A 24,478-nucleotide genomic window follows, 5' to 3' on the forward strand; every position below is an offset into this window, starting at 1 on the left:
AATTGCATACAACAGTTATTTTATATATGACACTTCTATATGTTATGTGAAGTAGCATAAGCAATTCAAATGCAACTAGATTAAGCTTTTATTTGAGCAAATAAGTGTAATCTTGTACTATGCATGGCTGTAGGTATGTTTAGTCCTGGAATGTCTGACATTTCTACAGAACATGACCCACTCTGGCCATTTGGAAAGGTGGCAACCCTATAGGACCTGCATGTAGAGACGTCAGAATTTGCAGGGCAACACATCCACAGCCAGTAGAAAGGGGTGTACTTCACTGTTTCGCCTAAATAAAAGGTTAATCTTGTAGCAATATAGTTGTTTATACTGTTACCTATAACATTTAGGTGTTTCAAAGGAACATAATTGTTTTATGCTACAGACAATATCGGTAGTCTTTTCCCTAAATCACAGGACATTTGCCTTAATTACAGTTATTATACAGGACACAACTGCCCAGAGGGGTGTGTCCCTCGCAAAGGTGGACAGGTGGTAACCCCAAACCTATTAGTCTATCAACTTTCTAAGGAAGTCGACTGAACATGTGCTTTCTCTCACTATCAGAACTCTCATACGAATGGGGAAGAATAAACACTGAATCAGGGAGGCTGCATAACGACCTCAGGGACACATTTAGAAGGTTGGTGCTATTAAGCTGACACATTGATGGACACAGAGCAGATATGTATTTATACACATTGTCTGAGGTGCATGCAGTTAATGACTGTTACATGTTGACATTATTCATTATGTGTATTCCGCCACCTTTCCTCCTAATATCACTAGTTCTAGGATGGTTTAGTTGGGACTGTGTTAAGAGTCTGATTCATAATCATGGATGTCCCTGGTAATTGGGGACAGTTCAATGATATGGTCCCTATGTATTCACCCAGTGGTTTACAGACTGTTCAGTAGATGTGCTCTTACAGTTTGGGAGGTACAGGCGTCTGCTATACCCACATCGGAATATTACTTACACCCATGGGGCGGTCCTAATATGGGTCTGCCAGCCAACACCTGCATGCCTAGCCCCATAATCGCATATCCATAGTCCCCCCACCTGCCACTACTCTATAGCACTCATCCTTACTGTGGACGCAGGTGGATGCAGGTGGGATATGAACACACCCCTACACACTGCCCACTCACCCCGTGTCAGGACACATGTCCTACGTTGTGTCAATCCATGTGTTATCAGGCTTGCACAACCTACTGCTCCGTATACAGCTACATCCTGGTCATAACTGTGTTACTCCCATTGGCTGAAGGCACCAAATTTTTGGTGTCCCACAAGGGATGTCGCTGTCCATGTTTAAAGTGTAGACCTTGTAGCTCTCTCCCACTGGTAGTTTCCTGCCGGTGATCTGGGAAGCAGTGTTGTATTTACCTTAATTGTGTGTCTGTATGTCTCACCGGCCTAGCTGGGGGGGGTGGTAAGTAGACGTTTGTTGAGTGGACCTCACACTAACATATGCCTGGTCTAAACATGTTAGCCGTAACTGCTGTAACATAACCTAGGTATATGCATGTGTATATTTACTGTAACATATATATATCTATTTACATTAATATATGCAGACATATCTGCATATGTATTCAATACATGTATATTCATATCTTGCTGTCATATTTTATATATATATATATATATATATATATATATATATATATATATATATATATATGTGTGTATATATATATATATATATATATATATATATATATATATATATATATATATATATATATATATGATTATATATATGTACATCAGTGTGCCAATAAATTCCCCGCTCATACATGCTTACATATGCGTAATGGTGTTTATAAGCTTCACCAGCATACTAGTGCCTTATTCATTATAACACCGACACACTCCAGTTATCTTGTAATCGGTATGTAGCACATTATACAGCAGACAGATGTTGCTATATGTTCATGTATGGATTACCGATGGTAATTAGAATGTGATAGTGTGATCCGACCCATCCCACTTCTGCACAGCCTATTATTCCATGCACTGTCAATGTTTGTATGGGCACATTCCTATTATTTATGTCAACAAATGGAATGCATGTGTTACAGAATTTGTACTTCGACATATATTGTTGTCTGCATGTGAGTATGCATATATACCTGTTACGACCTAGCTGACCTCCACGGGGTGGTCCATTAGAACCGGCACATCCAACCCTGGCATGCCTGGATACATAATTGCATACCCATAGTTCCTCCACCCCATCCGTGTTAAATTTACATGCATAACATCCATTATCCACTTGTTATTTCAAACATGACACACCTTTACACATTTCCATGTCCAGAGCTTTTGGGGCCCTACACACATTCTGTCCCACCTCGTGTATTCACAGGGTCTACCGCCATGTACATTTGCATATACGTGCCTTTCCTGGGGTTATGGAATACAGCCATTTGCGCTTTACAATTTTTAGAGGTCCCAGCATGGGACTACATTCTGTCTGTGTGTAAAGTAGACCTAGCATTTCAACGATGTTACTCCCACTGGTAATACCCTGCTTGTGGTGTGAGTAGCGGTGCTCTCCTCACTCCTGAGCAGCTTTTTATGACATACGCTGAAAGCACTTTATAATACCAACATTGCTCTTGATTTCCTTCACATCCCTTGTATGTGCTTTACTGTTACAATGTCCATTCTTTATATATATATATATATATATATATATATATATATATATATATATATATATATATTTCTCATGTATGTAGATTTATATCTATACACACACATGTGTGTGTGTGTGTGTGTGTGTGTGTGTGTGTGTAGATATGTATATATATATATATATATATATATATATATATATATATATATATATATATATATATATATATATATATATGTGTGTGTGTGTGTATTACATCTGTACATACAAACATACATTTCCTATGCTGGGAGTTGCTTACACCCGTGCAGGCACACTTGCCTATGCTTACTGTGCGTTACATATGTTTACTGTCACTTATTTGTGCTTATTTGTGCCTTACACATTATGACAATACCACATTGATTGAAAGGATATGGTTAATAGTCCCATGTGATACACACATTTTCATGTTTAAATGTTGGCTTTACAGCAAAGCAACATTCATTCCACAAGGAAAATGATACGTGCTATTGTCGACCTTGAACCGTGAATGCCTTTTCGTTAGGCGGATGCTCTAACCACTACACTATTGGTGTTCTGCCTCATTTATATGTATACCCATGGTGCATAGTTACCCAAACATACGCCTCATCACTTCACTTACACAGCAGGCATCCATTTACCTGTTGAGAAAAATGCACTACTACACATGCGCCATTCCCTATTCCCAACTGCTCTAGACTCACTCTGAGGATATTCAGAACTCCACAGCCTATAGTCCGGGCACATACGTGTGTTTGATTGTCAGGGTGTTCTATGGTCTTCTGGGTTTAGGCTTGTCTGACTGGGGACCAGGACTGCCTTGTACCTAGTTGAAAGTCAGACTTAGCAAGGGGAGATAATTCGTTCCACTTTTAGCATCCTTCCTGTGGTTGGGGATGTAGAGGTATGCTCACTTATGGCCATCCTGATACAGAACAGCACTAACTATTACAGGGATTTCTTATATTGTGACCATGTTCATTCTTCATATCTGTGTGTGTATATATATATATATATATATATATATATATGTGTGTATATATATATATATATATATATATATATATATATATATATATATATATATAAATATGTGTGTATGTGTGTGTATATATTGGTCTGTACATACACATGCATATGCACCTACATGCTCATTTACATTTCCCATACCGTTTAATCTCCGCCACCTACCATTGAGCATACACGCTTGCATACCTGCTTACGTCTCGGGTTGCCACCTTTTCTTATGGCCAAAGCGTGGCATTTTTGCGACACACATCAGATTTTACAGGCCGACACATACCCATGGTCAGTACAAAGGTTAGAACTTTACTTATTTGCCTAAATGAATGCTTATTCTTGTAGCGGTTTGTTTGCTTCATCTGTTTCTTCTAACTTTGAGTATTTTACATAAATAACTGTTTTATGCAACTGTTACATGAAATTATGGGACATATTTCCTACATTCACAGGTCATTTGCCATTGTATTATATTTGGTCTGGACACAACTGCCCAAAAAGCGACTGTCCCTCACAAGGTGGGACAGGTGGTAACCCTACTTGTGTCTGCTTTACAGCACCTTAAGCACCCTATATCCGACTGCCACTATGTGAATGTGTAAGGTATATATTCCCGATAATGCACGTCGGGAGACGTGCATCACGGTCAGGTGTTTAATCCCTCGCAAGGTGGGGCAAGTGGTAACCCTACTAACATTTGCTTTAAAGCACCTAAAGCACCCTATATCCGACTGCCACTATGCTAATGAGTAAGGTATATATTCCCGATAATGCATGTGGGGAGACATGCATCACGGTCAGTTGTTTAATCCCGGGCATAGGTTCTGCAGGACTGGCTGGAGGCTGAGCAGTCTTGTGGACAACTACTGCTCATACAACTTGTGTCCAGATGTATAAAGGACTAGACATCATGTTGTGACACCAAGTCTAATGTTTAGAACAGATACATATCCCATGAGGGAGATCCAAAAATTGTGGGGAATGATAGCCATCCTTGCTTTATGCATGTAAGGTAGGGTTATACATGCAAGGGATACATAGTTTGCAATCCTGAGACTGCCTAGGGTGACACTGCCTACTAGATATGGGTAGGGGTCACTATGTGCAGATATGGCCGTGCCTATCTAGCAGCCCGAGTATGGCTGGTTTTGGTGGATGCTCAGGAAGGGGGGGGGTGTGCTGTGAAGGGGATGATGGGTATTCAATTATGTATCCAGGTGTATTGGGGTTGGATGGCTCAGTTCAGGCCAGACCATTATGTGGATATGTGCCGGTAACATTTCTGTACATGTGTATTGCACATTTTAATGTTCACATGTTTGTGGGATTGTATTGCGGATGTGTATATTTGTTCTTTGGTTATCTTCCTGATTCACCCACCGCTCCCTCGTATACCTCCAGTTCACCTACTGTACATCCAACCCAGTCTCCTCTTGGTGAATTATTATATTACCCGTCACCCCCCACCCCCATATTCCACAAACAACATTCATCCCTTCTCTAGTTGATGGCTCATGGCACTGTCAACAGAACACATTGCATATACTACATATCAATGGGACCAATATGGTTGTGAGGTCTACACTAACATTTCAGATCATCCACATGCTGTACTTCACACACATAGATACTCGCAAATACTTATCTTTCAAGACATGGTACGTAGACCCAGGTAATACCCATTCATCTATGGGCCGTCCTGACAAGGATGACTTGGACCGTGAATGGGCAGATATTGAGTGAATGCCCTGACCATTGGTAGGGTTGCCACCTTTTCCTATGACCTGGATGGGACATTTTCGTGGCACACATCTGAGTTTATAGGCCAACACATACCCACGGTCATTACAATGGATAGTACTTTAGTTTCATGCCAACATATAAGCTTTTATTGTTGTAGCGGCGTAGTTGCTTATTCTGTATCATTTACTTGCTTATTCTGTTTCTTGTAACATATAGGTATTTTTATATATGGACACACATACTGTATGGGACTATTACATAACATATGGGACATAATTATGTCCTACTATCGCAGGACATTTCACATTTATTATGATTTTGGTATGGACACACCTGCCTAGAGGGGGCTGTCCCTCACAATGTAGGACAGGTGGTAACCCAAACCATTGGGCTAGGCTTGGCAATTGGTGGCACGCTAACATGATGCGGTTCGCTTCCACTTGGTATAACTAGCGACACTACAATGGAATACGGGCACAGGGTTTTAAATATCTTTGTTCGAGGGACGGGGACTCAATATTCAATGATGTGCCTTTGTGTTTACTTCTTATTATGGTATTCGCAATCATGTCTTGTATGTTTTGCATACATTTCAGTATCCACGGACACTGACAGGAGTGATTACTATTAGTGCAGGCTGTACTAGTCAGCATTTTAGGTTGCGCGTATGCAGCCAACATCTTTACGCCTTCGTGCAGCGTTTGCATGCACCCCCTGCACTCATACACGTTTTCTATGCACGTGGCCGTTATGGCAGCATGCCTTCATTAATATGCATGTGGTGCTGCTGCGCCATCTCTATGCCGCACGGTCGGCGCAAGGCTAATGCCGTCCTTGCACCAACCTTCATGAATCCCGGGGATAGAGTACTTACAAATACTCTTAGTAAACACATTATAGAGAAAGGTGGTCCACATAGTTTTAAGTTTATGATTTTAAAAGTAATTTATAGACCATTGCGGGGTGGGAATATTAAACTTGTAACTGAAAATGAAGAGATGAGGTGGATTTAAGAATGAGAGCATTTGTACCACCTGGTCTTAATGACAGTTTTACTTTAAAGCATTATTTAAATATGCTGCATCAGAAGGTGTAATTAGAGTCATGTGACTTTTTAAAATGTATTTAAGTTATGTTGTTTAATTGATAGTATTTATTTCGCCTGAAGAAGCCTTGAAGGTGAAAGTGTTTACTTGCGAACTTGAATTTGGATTAAACATTTGTTGTTTGAGTGTTTCCAATTTTCTTATCCTTTTATACAGCTATGTGCATAGCTTAAAAGGTAGGATCCAAGCATGTGCCAAAACTATTGACTAACCGTATCACACACACATTGATTTTGCAGAGATAGCAAACCTGCCAGCAGACAGATTTGGTGAAAATTTCACTTACTTATTCCCTCCAAACTTATCACAAACTTTGCCCCCCAACTTCCACCCACCCTAAATATATGAAGAGTAGGTCATTAAATCCTTGTCTAAGGCAAACAACATAGCCTCTATGGGACTAGACAGCATCCGATGCTGTCTTGTAAACCAGCTAAAACATGAACTACCATCACCATTAAGTACCCTTTTCAATCACAGCCTAACCACTGGCTTTGTTCTTGCGGAATGAAGAACAGCAACAGTTATTCTCCTCCACAAAAGTGGTTTAGCAACAGACACAGGGAATTACAGACCCATAAGTCTTACCAGCATAATCTGTAAAAACATGGAATGTATCATCATGGACCTCATAAGTAAAAACATAGGCAACCTCCAAACCCTGGATCAGACCCAATTCTGTCTTGTTAAGGGCAGATCCTGCCTGTTAAACCTAGTGGATTTATATGAAAATGTGACCAGGGCCATTGATGAGGGTAAATCTGTACATACAGCATACTTCAACTTGGCAAAGGCCTTTGAAACAATTCCACACTCAGTCATTACCAATAAACTTAGAAAACTGAATGTAAATCCCTTTGTTGAAACGTGGGTTGCCAACTGGCTCACAAACCAATCACACACTATCAAAGTGGGTGACTCCACATCAACCAGCAGACCTGTCAACAATGGGGTGCCACAAGGGTCAGTGGTGGGCCCCCTACTATTTGGTATACAATTCTCAGAAGTTCAGGCCAAAACTAAGGGGCTGTGGCTGACCAAGTTTGAGGATGACTGCAAACAGGGTGCAATTATTGAATCTCCAAATGATGTCTGCATACTTCAGGATGGTCTTACACAGACCAATGGCTAGTGTCTCAGTCACAGTCTCAAACTGAATGCAAAGAAATGCATCATCATTCCCTTCAGTAAAAATATTATCCCTTCACACTATCAAATGAACAATACCCTATGTACCTACAAAGTGGTAAGAGATCTAGAATCACAAGTAGACTATGACCTTAACTTTGACCATCATGTGTCTACTCTAGTAGGGATGGCTTTTTAGGTAGCACACTTGATTAGCAAAGGCATCACTTCTAGAACAAAGGAAGATATAACCCCTCTATACTCGTCACTAATCAGGCCCATAATTGAGTATAATGCCCCTTTCAGTATGCACCGCACAAAGCACCTGCAGCAACTGGAGAGACCTCAGAGGTTTCCAACTAAGAAGATCAAGGGACTACAGCACGGGCCTTAAACAGACAGACTAAAGTCCTTATCGCTATACTCAGTACTGTATAAACTTCGTAGGGGAGGTGTATGTCTGGCTTACAGAGCAATCTCTGACCCAAACCTAACGAATTTGCTGCACATCCACATATCAAAACGGGACTAGAGATACCAGTTCTCAACGACATACATATGGCCTGCAACTTGAACAAGATGTGCTGGAGGGACATATTTGTTTCCCAATGACTGCTGCATCTTTGGAATAGGCTATAAATTCATGTGAAGCAGAATACCTCTATGACACTGTTTAAAAGGAATATGGAAAAGTGGATGGGGCACCATAAATTTTTACCAGGGATAGCACCCACAACCCTCCTGGACATGGGCAGTCATTAATAAATTCAATCTTGTGTATTGACTAGAGTATCTATGGTATTACATTCAGATGAAATGGCTGGGCTTGAAATGACTTCCCGGTCAACAGCCTAGTAATCTCCTATGATCCTATAATGTGATATCTTATAGACATATATTTAAGATGTATATAGTAGTTTATACATTATATGTACAATTGCACTGTATTTTATGTATATCTTAGCTTTCATTTTGCATATCTATATGTATATCTATATCTTTTTTTTTCTCTCATTCTAATTGGATCTTTTAATCTTACCCTACCTGCACTCAGTCTTACAATTATGTTCTGAATGTTGCTACTTACTCATTCTGTGTTTAATATTTCATATTAGAAATACTGTTATCTATTTTCTGCTCTTTGAGCTCAATTCATGGCTGCAACATGTTAATAGATCAGTCCAATTGCCCAATGAGAAATAGTAAATAAATAAATAAGAAATAAAAGAAGTGACACATTTCAAAAATCATAGATACCGTTTGTCTGGCAACAGAAAGTCAGCGCATAGAAAGGAAATTGGGCACTTTTTTTTTTTTTTGGAAAGCAGTGATACCATAATTTTTAACAGGTGCACCACCATTACTCATGGGGGAGCAAATGGGAAGATTGCCCAGAGACACAGTGGATGCCAATTATAATTCTGGAAGTTTGCTTTCCTCCTGGATGCTAGACCTTCAAAAGATTATTAACAATTGAAAAAATAGTTTATATATATATATATATATATATATATATATATATATATATATATATATATATATATATATATATATATATATATATATGTATATGTATATATATATATATATATATATATATATATATATATATATATATATATATATATATATATATATATATATATATATATATATATATATGTATATATCTAAGACTGCAGAACTTAAAGATGAATCCCAGTGGAATATCAGGAGGGCAGAAGTCCGATTGACCTAAGTTTGACAGTTCATTTCTCCTCATACCACTTTGAGCACTTGGGAGTATTTATCCATGGAGATATCAGACATTGGACATCATCAGACAGTATGAGAACAAATAGCAAAGTACAGGTATGGTTAAAGTTGCTGTGAGACACATATCTAAGGTGGACATTAGCTAACATTGTTTGTTTGCATGACTGCATGGTCGATATGGGAATGGGTAACTCTGGTAGCATCTTCTACTTTGGAAATAATATTCCATCAGTCATAGCAGGCTTGGATAACTGCCAATTATTTATTGATTATATCCACTTCAGGATCTCTTAGATGTTTTGTCACCAACTAACAGTTACAGTTCATAGGTTCATAGGTATATACTAGGCTAACAATCACCAGGGCCTTTATAAGCCTAGCCATACAACTCAACCCTGTTGTGGCCCAATGTAACATGGATGCCTGCTTGGAATGGTATGCTTGTTAGGAGGCTGTTAAAGGCTTAGTGGGGGGAGTATAATAGTTAGGGAATATGTATTGTCAGCTTCTATCTATCAGGGACATGGGGACCAGACTAAGGGTGAATTTTCAATGTTCCATCCAATGGTGAAGGTTACACCTGAATAGGGTTAGGGATGGACTCTGCTTCACATGAATGGAGAGCCTATTCCAGAGTGTGGGGATCCTTTGATTCATATATCTGTCTCATCAGCATGTACTATTTGTTGCAAACAAAGTTTAAATCTTTGTATCTAGTGTTTTGGCTGTTATTCATTTTGCAGATGTACAAAAGGTCCATCAGGACTGGATGAGGATGCCTTTATGCCAGGCATTGATAGCCTCTTAGTAACCTGAAGTAAACTGGGTATACAGACAGAGATTTAAGGTGATCTGTATAGGAGCATGGCTTAATACTCTGGATTTTGTTGGTGAGAAACCTCTATAGGCATTACAATTGTTGCATATACCTTATCAGGTACATGCTGAAGGGAACATTGTACTCAGTGATGGATCTGATAAGGGCTGAATAAAGTGGTACTATAACTTCTTTGGACCTGCATACCATTGCTTATAAGCTGGGTGACATAGAATTATTTTCTTACTACCTTTGTTATATGTAGAGCAAAATTTAGGTTGCTGTCAACTTACGTTGGCAGATTCATAACTGTTGTGTCAACTCCTAGGGGTGTCTTCTCAATGGAGTAATTAAGCTGGGTGGCCTTTTTCCCAAAAGGCTTATAATGCACTTCTTGGCATTGAGTTTTAATCAGTGGCTTTGGTAGCAGTCAGTTGTCTGTGTTAGACCCTCTTGCAGGATGCTAGTGTAATGGGGAATCTATGACAGCTCCTAATTGCAGTCATCTACAAACTTGCTGAGCCAGAGCCATTTATTTTAGCCTTGACCTCTGAGAAATAGAAGACAGACAGATATGGGGCCAGCACTGATCCCTGAGGCACATTGCTGGTGACCGGTCTCTTGGTGGAGGTGGTCTTACCAATCCTGACTTCCTGAGTCCTGTCTGTGAGCCAGCTGGCATTCCAGTAAGTTATGTAGGGATTTATGCCAAGTTTTGCAAGTTTGTCAACAACGCTTAATTATACCGAACCCCTTAGCGTGGTCTAGGTAGGTGGTATGCATCACTGTCCTCTCATCTATTGCCTTGGTATTCTATTGTTTAGATACTATTTGTTTTCTGTTTGTTAACAGAGTAGGTAGACTGGTCAAAAGGACCTTTAGAGCCATGATCCAGGACCAAGAGGGCAGAAAGAGCAATGGAGAATTATTTGAAAATAGACCATGCACAATTATCCAGTTAGGCATAAACAGATGGCAATAAGAGGCAGATACTACTATTTAGTAATAAATGTATAAACATGTTGCCACATGAAAGTTGAGTGCTATAATATACAAGTTACTAGATTTGCAATTCTACCCAGGAAGTAATGATGACAGTAGACAGAAATGTTAGCCATTACCAATAAAACACTGACATGCTGTTTCTTTATGGAGTTGTTTTGAAAGTGCTTTTTTGAACTTTGTTAAACTTTATTTTTTCCTAATGTCAGAGGGGAGACTGTTCTCAATGGCAGAACCAAGTCTTGAAAATACTCTTTCTCCAAACACTGCTTTAAATGGGGGGTCTGTGCAGAGATAAAATATCAGGTTCTCTAATGTGAAGGACCCTTTCTAATAGTGGACAGTATTCTTAATGCAAAATCTTATATACAAGATAAATTAGGCAGTAGTTGGATGTTTCTGTTACTGGGAGCCAAATTACCTCTTGTGGAAGTAAGCAGCAATGTGTGGTGTGTGCAGCCAACAGATCAAATCTGCAGATTTTGTTTACTGTTTATTTTATTGTTCACTGCGATAGTGCACTGATCAACACTGACCCATTTCTGGCTCAGCCTGGGTGAAATACAGAACATTCCACAAACAAAAAAATGCAAAAGTGTAAGGAATAACAGAGTATTTTAGGTTAATTAAACAGAAAAAATTAATATATGCATTCTAGTGAACAAGCATGGAGCAATGCACAGACAACGTATATTGTATAATGTCTATATTAGTTTCTAAAGTAGGTCAATCTTCAGTAAATCTTGAGAGAGGAGAAGAGACTTGGAAAGGGGAGAGGTTAGGTGATATGTCCTGAATAGAAGCAGAAGTATTTGGCTTGGATGAAAAAGTGCTTTTTGAGTTGCTTTCAGAATTTATAAAAAATCCACATACTGTGATCTCTTAAGAATGGAAAGATCAGGCGTGTTAGCAACTTCCCTGCTTGTGGGCAAAGGGGGGCAACAGGCAAAAATTTAGATTAAAAAATCCTATGGTTACCTGTTAGGGCCATGGGAGCCAATCACATCTTGGTATATCCTGGGATAGAATTACCTCTGCGGACCCCTTTTTTCTTTTTAGGCAGTTTAAGTTTCCATTGCACAGTTAAAGTCTGTGGTGAAGTAAAGGCTCCTTCCCATCTGGTTGTTAGGGTGCAAGGTGACTTGCCAGACTATACTCCAACTGGTCAATTAAGGTAAAAAAAGAGCCCGGAGACAGTTCAATCCATTTCAGACCTTTATTAAGAGATGTTGGGCAGATGAGCACCATACCACTTTCAGAATTTGAAATGTGTTAAATTTCTTTAACGTCGATGGGAAGTGCTTGCCAAAGAGTAGGTGCCTGAGAAGAAAAAGTGTGTGCAGTCCTATGGGGTTTTCTTCTGGGGGTAATGAGAGTCATTCTGATTATTTTATTAATGTGGAAAGAATGCAAGGTCAAAACAAGATAGTATTCAAGTCTGGAAAGTAGAACATTTTTAGCTATGGTGAATGGTGAGTGGTTAGAGGTATGAGATTTTATTACTCAGCTTAAGTTGGGAGAAGACTCTGTGGACAATGTTCTCGCTATGGTTAAAGTAAGAGTAAGAGATTGTTCCAGAAGACTGCCCATGAAAGTCTGAAATAGAAAATAAGAATATTTGAGATAATTAGTGGGGGAAAGAGATTGGGCCAGATTCATGAAGGCATGCACGGAATCTAAGACTAGAGTAAGACTCCATGCAGCCAACATGTCTGCTGAGCGATCCAGGAACAGCCGGCAGGGGCGTGCAAGAGAGCTCCTAAAATGACTCTTGCATAGACAGGGTTAGTTTATGCAAATTACCTCATTTGCTGCTGAAAGCTATGCAAATGAGGTAAATTTGCGATCCAGGAAACACTAACCTGTCCGAGCAAGAGTAGTGTTATTTGCAGAAATGTACTCGGTTGGCAACTAAGTACCGTTCTGCAAATAGCAAAACGGAGCCATGACAGCTCCAAATAAAGGATGAATCCAGTTGAGGAAGCATGCCAATGGCCAAATATATGGCCATTGGCATTTTTATGTGTTGCAAAATAATAAAAAATAACATTTTTTTCCTCGATCTCCAATGTTTAAGCGTAGCGCAGCACCGTGCAAATATGCTGCGCTATAAAAACTATAAAAACAAAAAATAAAAGCCACAAATAGGGATTTTATTCAAAATATTCAACTGCCATGCATGTGAATGGCAGGCTGAAGACAACATGGCTACTGAGTAGAGGTTGCTAAGGGGGGGAGTTCAGTCTAAGAGATGTAACTAAGCATTAGTAGGCAATCCTATGCAAATGAGGATAAGGATAGTGAATCCCAATTTTCTCTGCTATGTGAACCATGTCCCTAGAGTGTAAGAGTAGGATAAGGGGAGTAACAGAGTAGAAGATGGGTGACATCATGAGGGGGTATGTATCAAAAAGACTGTAAGCTGATTGGAGCAGAGTGGCATGTGTTTGCTGTGAGTTACTCAGGACTAAAAGAGGTGTGTCTACGGTTGACTAAACTGAAACCCAGAAACTGAAGGTGTACACCGTGGCTATCACTAAAGTTTCTTGCAAAGCTGCTTACACTGTGTGCATGCGTGTAAACCCGTCTAAGTCTGTGTGCGCTCGTGTAAGCCTGTGTAAGGCCATCTAAGCTTATATACACGAATGTGCACCTGCCTAAGCCTGTGTAAGCTTGTGTAAGCCTGTGTAATCTTGTGTGTGCATGTTTGCTCTTGTTTGCATGGCACTGCCCCCTGTGGAAACAGAAAGGGAAAAGGAAGAAAAAGAAGTAGTAGGAAGTTAACCAAGGAGAACTAGCAGAGCTGCCAGGTGAAATCAATCAGAATCAGCCAATTACACAGGCAGTACTGTAGCCCAGCCCAGCACTTAAAACTCTGCAAACAACATTCCCCCATGTTTTTCTCAGAAACACTGCAACACTGCAGTCAACAAAGAGAAGTGAAAACTTAAAAAGCTTAAAATGAGACATAAAAATGTGAGGGGCTGCCATTGCCATTATAAGGCAACATGTGCAAGATGCTGAGGGTGGTGCCATTGTGAATGCTGATGAGCAACCTACAGTGAGGAGACAGAGAAGAGTGTACAGACCTAGGGTAACCTACCAGGGGCTACATGAGCTGGAGATAGTGGAGCACTATGGAGTGGACAGAAAAATCCTGCAGAAAATTGTAGAGCTGTGCAGGCCACACCTCACATACAGAACCAACAGAGGGGAACCCATCCCAGTGGAAACCAAGGTATGTGTTGGCCTAAGAATACTAGCAACAGGTACCTTCCAGAGACCAACTGGTGATATGATGGGGATTTCACAGGCATCAGCATCAAGGGTACTGCACCAGTTCCTGAATGCCATGTCAGCACATGTCAGTCATCATGTATATTTCTCCAATTCCCGTGAGGTATTGGCCAGCAATATGAGTCTCTTCCAGCAAATAGCGGAATACCCTGAGGTAGTGGGTGCAATTGACTGCACGCATATACACATCAAAGCACCAGCTAGTGAGCGGGGTAGGGCCTACATCAACTGCAAGGGCTTCCACTCCATCAACTGCCAGGTCATGTGTGATGCCCAGGGCATAATACTGAATGTGTATGCTGGCTGCCCTGGAAGCTACCACGATTCCCATATCTGGCATCTGTCACAGCTGTACCAGACATTTGCCAATGGGGACATCCCTGACGGTCACCTAGTGGGGGATGCTGGATATGCACTGGAGCCGTGGCTGATGACACCCATCAGAAATGCACACACACACCTGAACAAGAACTCCATAATGAGGCGCAAGCACAAACACGAAATGTAATCGAGCATGTGTTTGGGATGCTCAAGTCATGGTTTCGGTGCCTGGACACATCTGGTGGAGCCTTGCAGTACTCACCAACTACATGCACCCAAATTGTCATGGTATGTGCCATGCTACACAATATGATCCTGCGAAAACAGCTGCAGCAGGAACAGCATGGGGCAGGGCCAAACAGCCCCCCACCATTGCCAAGGCCTGCACAGGCACAACGTGACTCAGAGGAGGAACAACCTGAGCCTGCCCCAGTAGGCAGATGGAGGCGTGCCCAGTACGCCTTGTCTTTGGCAAAGAAGCAACACATAGCACATACACTGGTTCAGTAGGAACCCTGGAAATGATACCTCTCTCTGACTCTCACATAAAATAAAAGGGATGCCTAACTTGACACTACCTGTTTTCAAACATGTATAGGCAGTGTAGTATGTGCATCTGACATAGGCAGCCCTGCAGCACCATCTGAGGCATGATTGACATGTTTTAAGCAATATAAAGTAGTGCTAAACAACTTTCAGCAATATCTAGTATATGTAAACAAAATCACTTGTGCACTGTTGGGCAAGGTCATGGACAGTTGAGCAAAGACAGTTAAACATGCTCATATCTGCTTTACTGTTCCTTAAGCAGTCTGGTCTGGCCAGCATGAAAATAAAAAGCAGTGACAGGGATTGAACCCAGGATACTGTGCACTATAGGCACAATACTGAACCACTAAGCCATGATAGCATTTCAGTGGCATAGACACAGCAGGACAATTGTACACTAATGCAAACACAAAGCAATGCTGTATCATGCCCCTAAAAAGGCAAGTAGGTAACCTCCCCCACACACCTATGCAGACAGAGAACATCAGGCCAGGTGTTGTGATGTGGGTTGTGTAAGCTTTGAAGTCGCAAGCTAATATACATGACATTGGATGCTAAGATCTGTAGTACAGTAGTATGCCTCAAGTCAGTACGATAGGCAACAGTACAGACTGTAATGGTGTCCTGTACATAGCAGTGCAGGCACAGCAAATGTGTATAAGTGTCAGGTGAAACCCACATCCTATGTACACCCACAGTAACAATCCGGTGTGCCCACGGGCAGAAATGTACAAAGAATAGCTGTCCACCCTATATGTAGAAATGTTGATAAGTCTATGCAAAGTGTCTCATGGAAGCCCTGCAGGCACAGCATGATCCCTGTTGATCTATGACACAAAGTTGAGCCCTGCTGTAAAAATACAACTTGATTTACCATACACATATAGAATAAATGTGTATACTGTGCGTGCTCACACACCCAAACAAATGTAGTGGATTTCATTCAGCATCACACTGAAAGGTCTAACTGGGCATGCCACAGACTTAAAGAAATGAAGCAAATGTCAGCCAGGAAGATACTGAAAGGTCATACTGGGCATGCTCACACACTTAGGCTAAATACGGATGTGATAATAAGGGATCTATGGACAAACGTGTATAGTCATCTCTACTTCCAGAAACACATTCACAAAGTGGTCTGAAAATCCTGTTATGTGTTCACACAAACTGCCAAGGTCTGTGCATGTAGGTCAAAGAAGGTTGCCACTACTCAGCAGTCATTAAACCTGTCAGAGAGTACCACAATACACTTGCGATGAATTTGACTATGCACGTTCAGTAGCTATAAAGGCCAATGAAGTACCTTAACAAGAGGATTACTGGCCTCAAATAGTTGCCCCATGCAACAAGACTGAATGTAACCCAATCTGTACTCTGTTGCATACTGTCTACTCAGGAGATCTCTGCCCAACAGACAGGTCCATGTCATGGTTACACTCAGATCTGTTCTGAGTTACAGCTCTGTGGCACTAAATGTACAGAGCCAACTGATAATGCCAACATCCTGGCAGATAGGATCAGTGTTAACTTTACCCCCCTCTCACCCATGAAAGAGCACATCTCTATAATGGAAGACTGCAAAGTTGCTGTCATCATGGCTGCACAGGTAAAATACACTCCCCAAAGCCAGTATCACAGCAGCCATGGGACTAGATAACTTCCCAGGCTGTGTAGTATTGACTTCCCTGAAGTAAACATTAACATGGAAGGCCTGTGGCTACTGAAGTTTCCAGAGGAATGCAAGCTAGGAGCCATCATTGTAAACACTAAAGATGTGGACATCCTACAAAAGGGCCTCACTGAGACAGATGTCTGTTGTCCAAGCCATGGGCTGTAGCTCAATGCCAAAAGGTGCATTATCATCACTTTTGTTAAAAACTCTGTAGCCAAGAACTACAACATAGGTGGTAATATACTTCACACTGTAAGTGTGACAAGGGACCCTGGGTCACAGATGGCCAGTGGATACAACTGTGATAAGCACATTCCCACAGTAGTCAGGAAACCCTCTTATATGGCACGCCTCATCACAAAATGTGTCTCATGCAGAATAGAAGAAGACATCGTCCCTCTCTACTCACCACTCACTAGAACTATAAAAGAGTACAATGCCACTGTTGCTATGTACCTCACAAGACAACCACAACAACTGGAAAGCCAGCAGCAATACCTCACAAAGAGCATCAGTGGCCTGCAATACATGCCATACACAGACCATCGCAAAATGCTCCATATGTACCCCATTGCATATTGCCTACTCAGAGGTGTTCACTGCCAACATACAAAGCTATGTCAAACATAGAGCTGTTGGATATGATCCACGTAAAACACTCACAATCACTTTGACCTTTGGACCCAAAACCACGAGTGAAATACAAAAGGAAGGTGTGTAGCCATTTACCTTATGGATATCCACACCTTCAGGTTACTGGCACAGCATGAGGTCTAGGAGACCATGCAAGTGCAACAAAGATTGGGCAACACTGCCCATCAGATTGTAGCATGCTATAGATGACGTACCTGGTCTCAGGAACCTCACTCAGTATTCCAGAGAACAATGGCAAATATAAAGGTCCTATCAAACACCATTATATGAGGGGATTACAACTACCCAAACATTGAGTGGGTGAATTACTCATATACAACGTCCCTTGCCCAATGTGTCCTAGAGTTAAGAAACTCTAACACCCTGGAACAGTTGGTCAGCACGCCCACTAGAGGTGACAACATACTGGACATGATCATCACCAACATGGGGTACCAGTGTTCCACAACAGAGATAAACTCCTCGCTGGTAATATCAGATCATTAAGTAATCGCACTGGACATCCACATCCCGCCCACACACCCAGTCAATGAAACCACTGTGAAGACATTTGCAAAAGCAAACTGCACACTTCCGAAGACCAAAGTGGAACGTTCCGAAGACCTCTTGCTATAGGATAATGGTATGCAATCTGCATAATCATTTACAAGTGCATCCTATGAGCATCTACAAGGGATGCCTGGAATGAGACATCACAAATAAAACCAAGATGCACTCATACAAAAATAGGACAACAAGCAGGGGTTTGTTGTCCATAAATAAGCTAGACAAGAGAAGGAGGAAATGAACACATGATAGATCCAACTTCACTAAAGGAAAGGCATCACTGATCATTATCAGGAAGAGACAATGATCGCCCATAAAATAATCCAAGGACGGTTTCTAAAGACAAATAGCCAAGGAATGTAAGAATAACAACCACAAAGCCTTCGGTAGCTATACCAGACATGTAGGTGTCAACTTCCAAATATGCTGTCAGCTACTGAAAAAAGGAATGAAATACACCAAATCAACTTTCATTGCCTACATCCAGGGGGACAAGTTCAGTGTAAACTCCCCCATCATCCCCAAAAGGGCCTGTGTCCATCACAGAAGGATGCAGAGACCCAGACGTCATGGACATGCAGGTAAAGACAGCCCTCACCAAAGCTAAGAACATAGCATCAATGTGACTGTATGTCGTCCCAGGCTGAGTCTAACACTAGGCCCATAAGGAACTACAGCCTCACCTACATTCACTGTCCAGACTCAAGTGTACCACAGGCTATGTACCCAAAGAATGGCATACACTAACAGTCATCCAGCTCCACAAAGGGTGTGACAAAACAGAACCTGTAAACCATTGCCAAATATGTCTACTCAGCCGGGTCTACAGACTTATTGAGCAAATTATCATGGAACCCAAACACTGGGACATTGGAGATCTCCAGACACTGGACTCTACACAACTTTGCCTTGTTAAAGGCAGAGCCTGGCTCCCAAACCTAGTTGACTTATTTAAAACAGTTACCATGAACATAGATGGAGGTGAACGTAGTCCACACAGCCCAGCTGGACCTCAGTAAGAGCTTACTACACCATTCCCCACTCTGTCATCATGGACCAGTGTACCAGCTTGAACATTAACAGCTATGTCACAGGATGGGTGGCCAAGTGGCTCACAGATCAAACACACATGTTCATAGTTGCAGGTGCCATGTCCAACTCTAATCCAGTCACAAATGGCATCACACAGGTCTTGGTCCTGGGACCCCACCTGTTCAGTAGATACTGCTCAGAGGTACAGGCAAGCATGGCAGGTGTATGGCTGAACAGGTTTGCAGAAGAATGGTAACTGTGGTCCATAATCGACTGTACAGCTGACACAGACATCCTCCAGAAGTGTCTTACAGAGACAGATACCTGGTGTCAAAACAATGCCCTCAAGCTGAATGGCAAAGAATGCATAGTCATCCCCTTTGTGTAAAACAAAGTGCACACAAATTACCACATAGGTGGTAATTCAGCATGTATGGAGAAAGTCATTATGTCCCTGGGGACACAGGTAGATAGTAAACTCACCTTTGATGATCACATGACCAAAGTGTTTAGACATTCCTTCAATGTAGACCATCTAATGTCACCTAATGTAACCCACTTCATATAGTCTGATGATGTCACCATCCTACAAATATACCTGTGTAAAGGATAGCTCACAGTAATGTGTATAGCATGTTGTGTTACTGTGTACTCCTGTAGTATCATGAAGTAGTTAGGTAGGGGGTTGAATCCTGCATTGGACAACTGTGTGTGTGTGTTTACCTTTGGAAGGAGCAATCTTTTAGGAGAGTAAAGACCTCAACAGTGGTAAACTAACCTTTGTCAAGTCTGATGATGTCACCATCCTACAAATATACCTGTGGAAAAGAGAACTCCCCAAAGACCTTAACAGTGGTAAACTAACTTTTGTCAAGTTTGATGATGTCACCATCCTACAAATATACCTGTGGAAAAGAGAACTCCCCGTAATGTGCATAGCGTGTTGTGTTAATGAGTACTCCTCTAGTATCATGAAGTAGTTAGGTAGGGGTTTGAATTCTACACTGGACAACTGTGTGTGTTTGTGTGTGTTCTCCTTGGGAAGGAGCAACCTTCTAGGAGAGTAGTAAGATACCTCAAAGGTGGTGAACTAACCACTGTCAAGTCTGATGATCTCACCATCCTACAAATATACACGTGGAAAAGAGCACTCCCACTAATGTGCATAGCGCGCCGTGTTAATGCGTACTCCTCTTATATCATGAAGTAGTTAGGTAGGGGTTTGAATCCTACACTGGACAGCTGTGTGTGTGTGTTCTCCTTGTGAAGGAGCAACCGTTTAGGAGAGTAGTAAGAGACCTCAAAAGCAGTAAACTAACCTTTGTCAAGTCTGATGATGTCACCATCCTACAAATATACCTGTGGAAAAGATAGAGGTTTGAATCCTCCACTTTGTGAGTATGTGTGTGAAACTGTTGGTCAATGTTTTGCTTTTACCACTATATCACATATCAGTATGCATTGCTCATGTGAGCTAGCTGTGCGGCAAATACATATACGTACATGTTACCTCAATGATTGCATGTGTGGGAACCCTGCTTTCCCCAAGAACACAGCTGTCATCCTTACCAGACTGTGCTGCTGCTTTCCAGACCTTAGGTCACATATGTATGCTTGTGACAAGCCCAGCCGCTGCAGTAATCCCTGGCCTAGATCATCTGTGTCACACAAAGTCATTACGGTTCCTATTGGAATGTGTGAGTGAGGGTCTATGGCCGAGGTATATGTCAGACCTGTTCAAACGCAGCAAAGTCTGTCAATGATGACTATTCATAACAGGTGTAGAACAACCTATGTGGATATGCATGTGACCCCTTATTGCTTTTGTAATCCACCAAGGGATTCCAAAATACCTTTGAAAATGTGATAAACAAAGGAGAGATGACATAACACTTGGTTGCATGTACACATCGGTACCTGATCATCATGTTGGTGGCTACTACCTATGTGGTACTGTGGGGATAATATGTTCTGTAATGGTGGATGACTATGCTTAATTTGGCTTAAAGCTTTACAGCATGTGTTTGACGACAGGCATCTGTCTGTATGATACCCTTGTGGAGGATGTGTGTGTCATCTGGAGAATGCATTATAGGCCACAGTATGCATTATCAGAAGTGGACGGACATATCCCTACTGTGATTGCTTGTACCTAAGAGAGCTATATGCCAAACAGGAGTGGTGTCAGTAATGGGTGCAGGTGAATACCAGTGGTTACTGCCATTGTATAGTACCTGAAGGAACCAAATGTTGCTGTGTGTCCTACATCTGTGTGTCGGTTGTCAAGACATCATCTAACGATTGGTTATGGTCAGGCTTTTGAAGTGATGTATAGTACCAAAATGCAAAGTAATGACAGATAGTAACAGTATCACCCACAGCACAATGTCAAACCATGTCATACATGCATACATGTGTAGTCAGGTTCCGGAATTTGTGTAGTACAATGCATACTGGCCACCAATAGAAACTATCGAGTGTTATTGTGTAATATAGAGCATGTCACCCTGGCCATGTGTCCACTATGCACGTACATGCAGACGGTGCACCTCCACCATGTTCACAACTGTACACCTGCAAATCTGTGCTACACACATCCCACACATACTGTCCACTCTCTAACACATGCTGCCAATACTGAACACATCAGCCAAGTGGCACGTGGCCGGACAATACACAATTGGATCCAACACTGGTGTAAACAACACTACAATGACAATCATAGCTTTAATGCATCATGCCTGCTCAGCTACACCTTCAAGCATATCATTACACTGTACTGCTGACAACATGCTAACATTGTTATACTGCTATAACATCCTGTGCATCAGCACCATGGTAGCCTGTTCCTGCATCGATGTTACAGATGACAGGAGGCGGCACAGGTTTCATCATATGCACAGGGCGTGTTGTTGGTTTGCCAGAGGCCTACAGTGAGCCATCCAATTGACGTGTGTGTGTGTGTGTGTGTATGTGTGTGTGTGTGTGTGTGTGTGTGTGTGTGTGTGTGTGTGTGTGTGTGTGAGGGGCAAGAATACTGGAATGGGCCAATGTTGTTGTAATGTGTGTCGGTATGTGTTAGCCCAAGGTGTCCGGAGTATGTGTGTGTGTGTCTGCATGCACACAGTTCCACCATGTGGCTGCCATAAACTGGTATTTGTGGGACACCCACAGACTGTACCTGCGAGGCTTTACAGATCACCGTCTCTGGCCACAGATACGGTACCTGTGCCTGGCAGGGGTGCTACTGACAGTATCAGGTACTAAGCCAGACTGGGTACTATCCCCGGAGGTGGATAAAAAAAAAAAAAAAAAAAGTTGTTCTTCTGGTATTTAAGCCCTAACTTTGATAGGGTTTCTGTCTATACACACTGAGCCGAGTGGATAAGTTGTTGACCGCAGCTGTTAGCTGAGATATATAAGTAAACTGTTTTTTTTTTCGATTATTTATACAGATTGTTTTTAACAATTAATATATAGCACTTTTATTGTCTGCTTTTTAGTCTTCGAGTGTATTTTATTGCTATTAACTAATCTGCACAAGTAACTGATTTGTCTGCAGTTAAAAGCATTCTGTATCTTTACAAATCTTTGCTTTTTCTAGTGCTACTGTCTGTAGGCTATTGATTCTAGCCGAAGCCTCTACTTTGCTAGATTGTGTTAATAGTCTGCTGAGTGTGGGCTGGTTCTTTTGTGTTCTTGTAAAAAAAAAGTTGTTCTTCTGGTATTTAAGCCCTAACTTTGATAGGGTTTCTGTCTATACACACTGAGCAGAGTGGATAAGTTGTTGACCACAGCTGTTAGCTGAGATATATAAGTAAACTGTTTTTTTTTCGATTATTTATACAGATTGTTTTTAACAATTAATATATAGCACTTTTATTGTCTGCTTTTTAGTCTTCGAGTGTATTTTATTGCTATTAACTAATCTGCACAAGTAACTGATTTGTCTGCAGTTAAAAGCATTCTGTATCTTTACAAATCTTTGCTTTCTCTAGTGTTACTGTCTGTAGGCTATTGTTTCTAGATGAAGCCTCTTTACTTTGCTAGATTGTGTTAATAGTCTGCTGAGTGGGGGCTGGTTCTTTTATGTTCCTGTAAAAAAAAAAGTTGTTCTTCTGTTATTTAAGCCCTAACTTTGATAGGGTGTCTGTCTATACACACTGAGCAGAGTGGATAAGTTGTTGACCGCAGCTGTTAGCTGAGATATATAAGTAAACTGTTTTTTTTTCGATTATTTATACATATTGTTTTTAACAATTAATATACAGCACTTTTATTGTCTGCTTTTTAGTCTTTGAGTGTATTTTATAGCTATTAACTAATTTGCACAAGTAACTGATTTGTCTGCAGTTAAAAGCATTATGTATCTTTACAAATCTTTGCTTTCTCTAGTGCTACTGTCTGTAGGCTATTGTCCCCACCCTTCCTCTCAGTTGGTGTTTTGCTCTTATACTTGGTGGCTTTGCAGTTGCCCACCCCTACTGTAAATCTGATCTGTGACACTCCTCCCAGTCTAGTGTCATTAGCTCATTGCCTTAATATTGCTACAACTCAAGTGCTCTAGGTTGCACTGCATCTGAAGTGTTTGTGTGTTTTAGCTGCTTTTCTGTATATATAGACTTCTCTGTTTCTTTAACTAAATAAGCTCTGCAAAGTTGTTTTATTGCATTCCTGCCTGTATTTCTGAGTTTTTTGCACTTTTAAAGTTTGTTTTTGCTTAGTTTAACTGGTAGGCTACACACTGAAGTGTGCTAGCCGAATTAAAGCATTTACTGTGTTTCTGTACCTAATTTCTGCTACTTTGTAAAAAAAAAAAAAAAAAAAAAAAATCCTTGTTTCCCACCTTTACTGAACTAGAATAGTCCTGTCTTCAGATTTTGCTGATCTCTGGGCTGTATCATAGTTCCTGTGTTGTCCATATCCTTATTTGGATAGGAGGAAGCTTCTTTGTTCTCCAGTGAGAATGGAGAGCTCTGAGCAGCCTATCTGTCCCTTGAGGAATGGTTCCAGCCCAGTGACCTGTAGCTTATTGGCCATTTTGGGCCATTTCCTATCTCTTTCTAACCCCGTGCTTTAAAGCCAGCTTTAGTGCGCTTTTGCGCTTGTAATTTAAAGTTTGTCTTTGTTGCATTTACCTGTTGAGGCTACGCACTCAAGT

The sequence above is a fragment of the Protopterus annectens genome, chromosome 3.part1 (genome assembly GCF_019279795.1).
Source record: "Protopterus annectens isolate FY-2018-M chromosome 3.part1, PAN1.0, whole genome shotgun sequence".
Taxonomy (NCBI): domain Eukaryota; kingdom Metazoa; phylum Chordata; order Ceratodontiformes; family Protopteridae; genus Protopterus; species Protopterus annectens.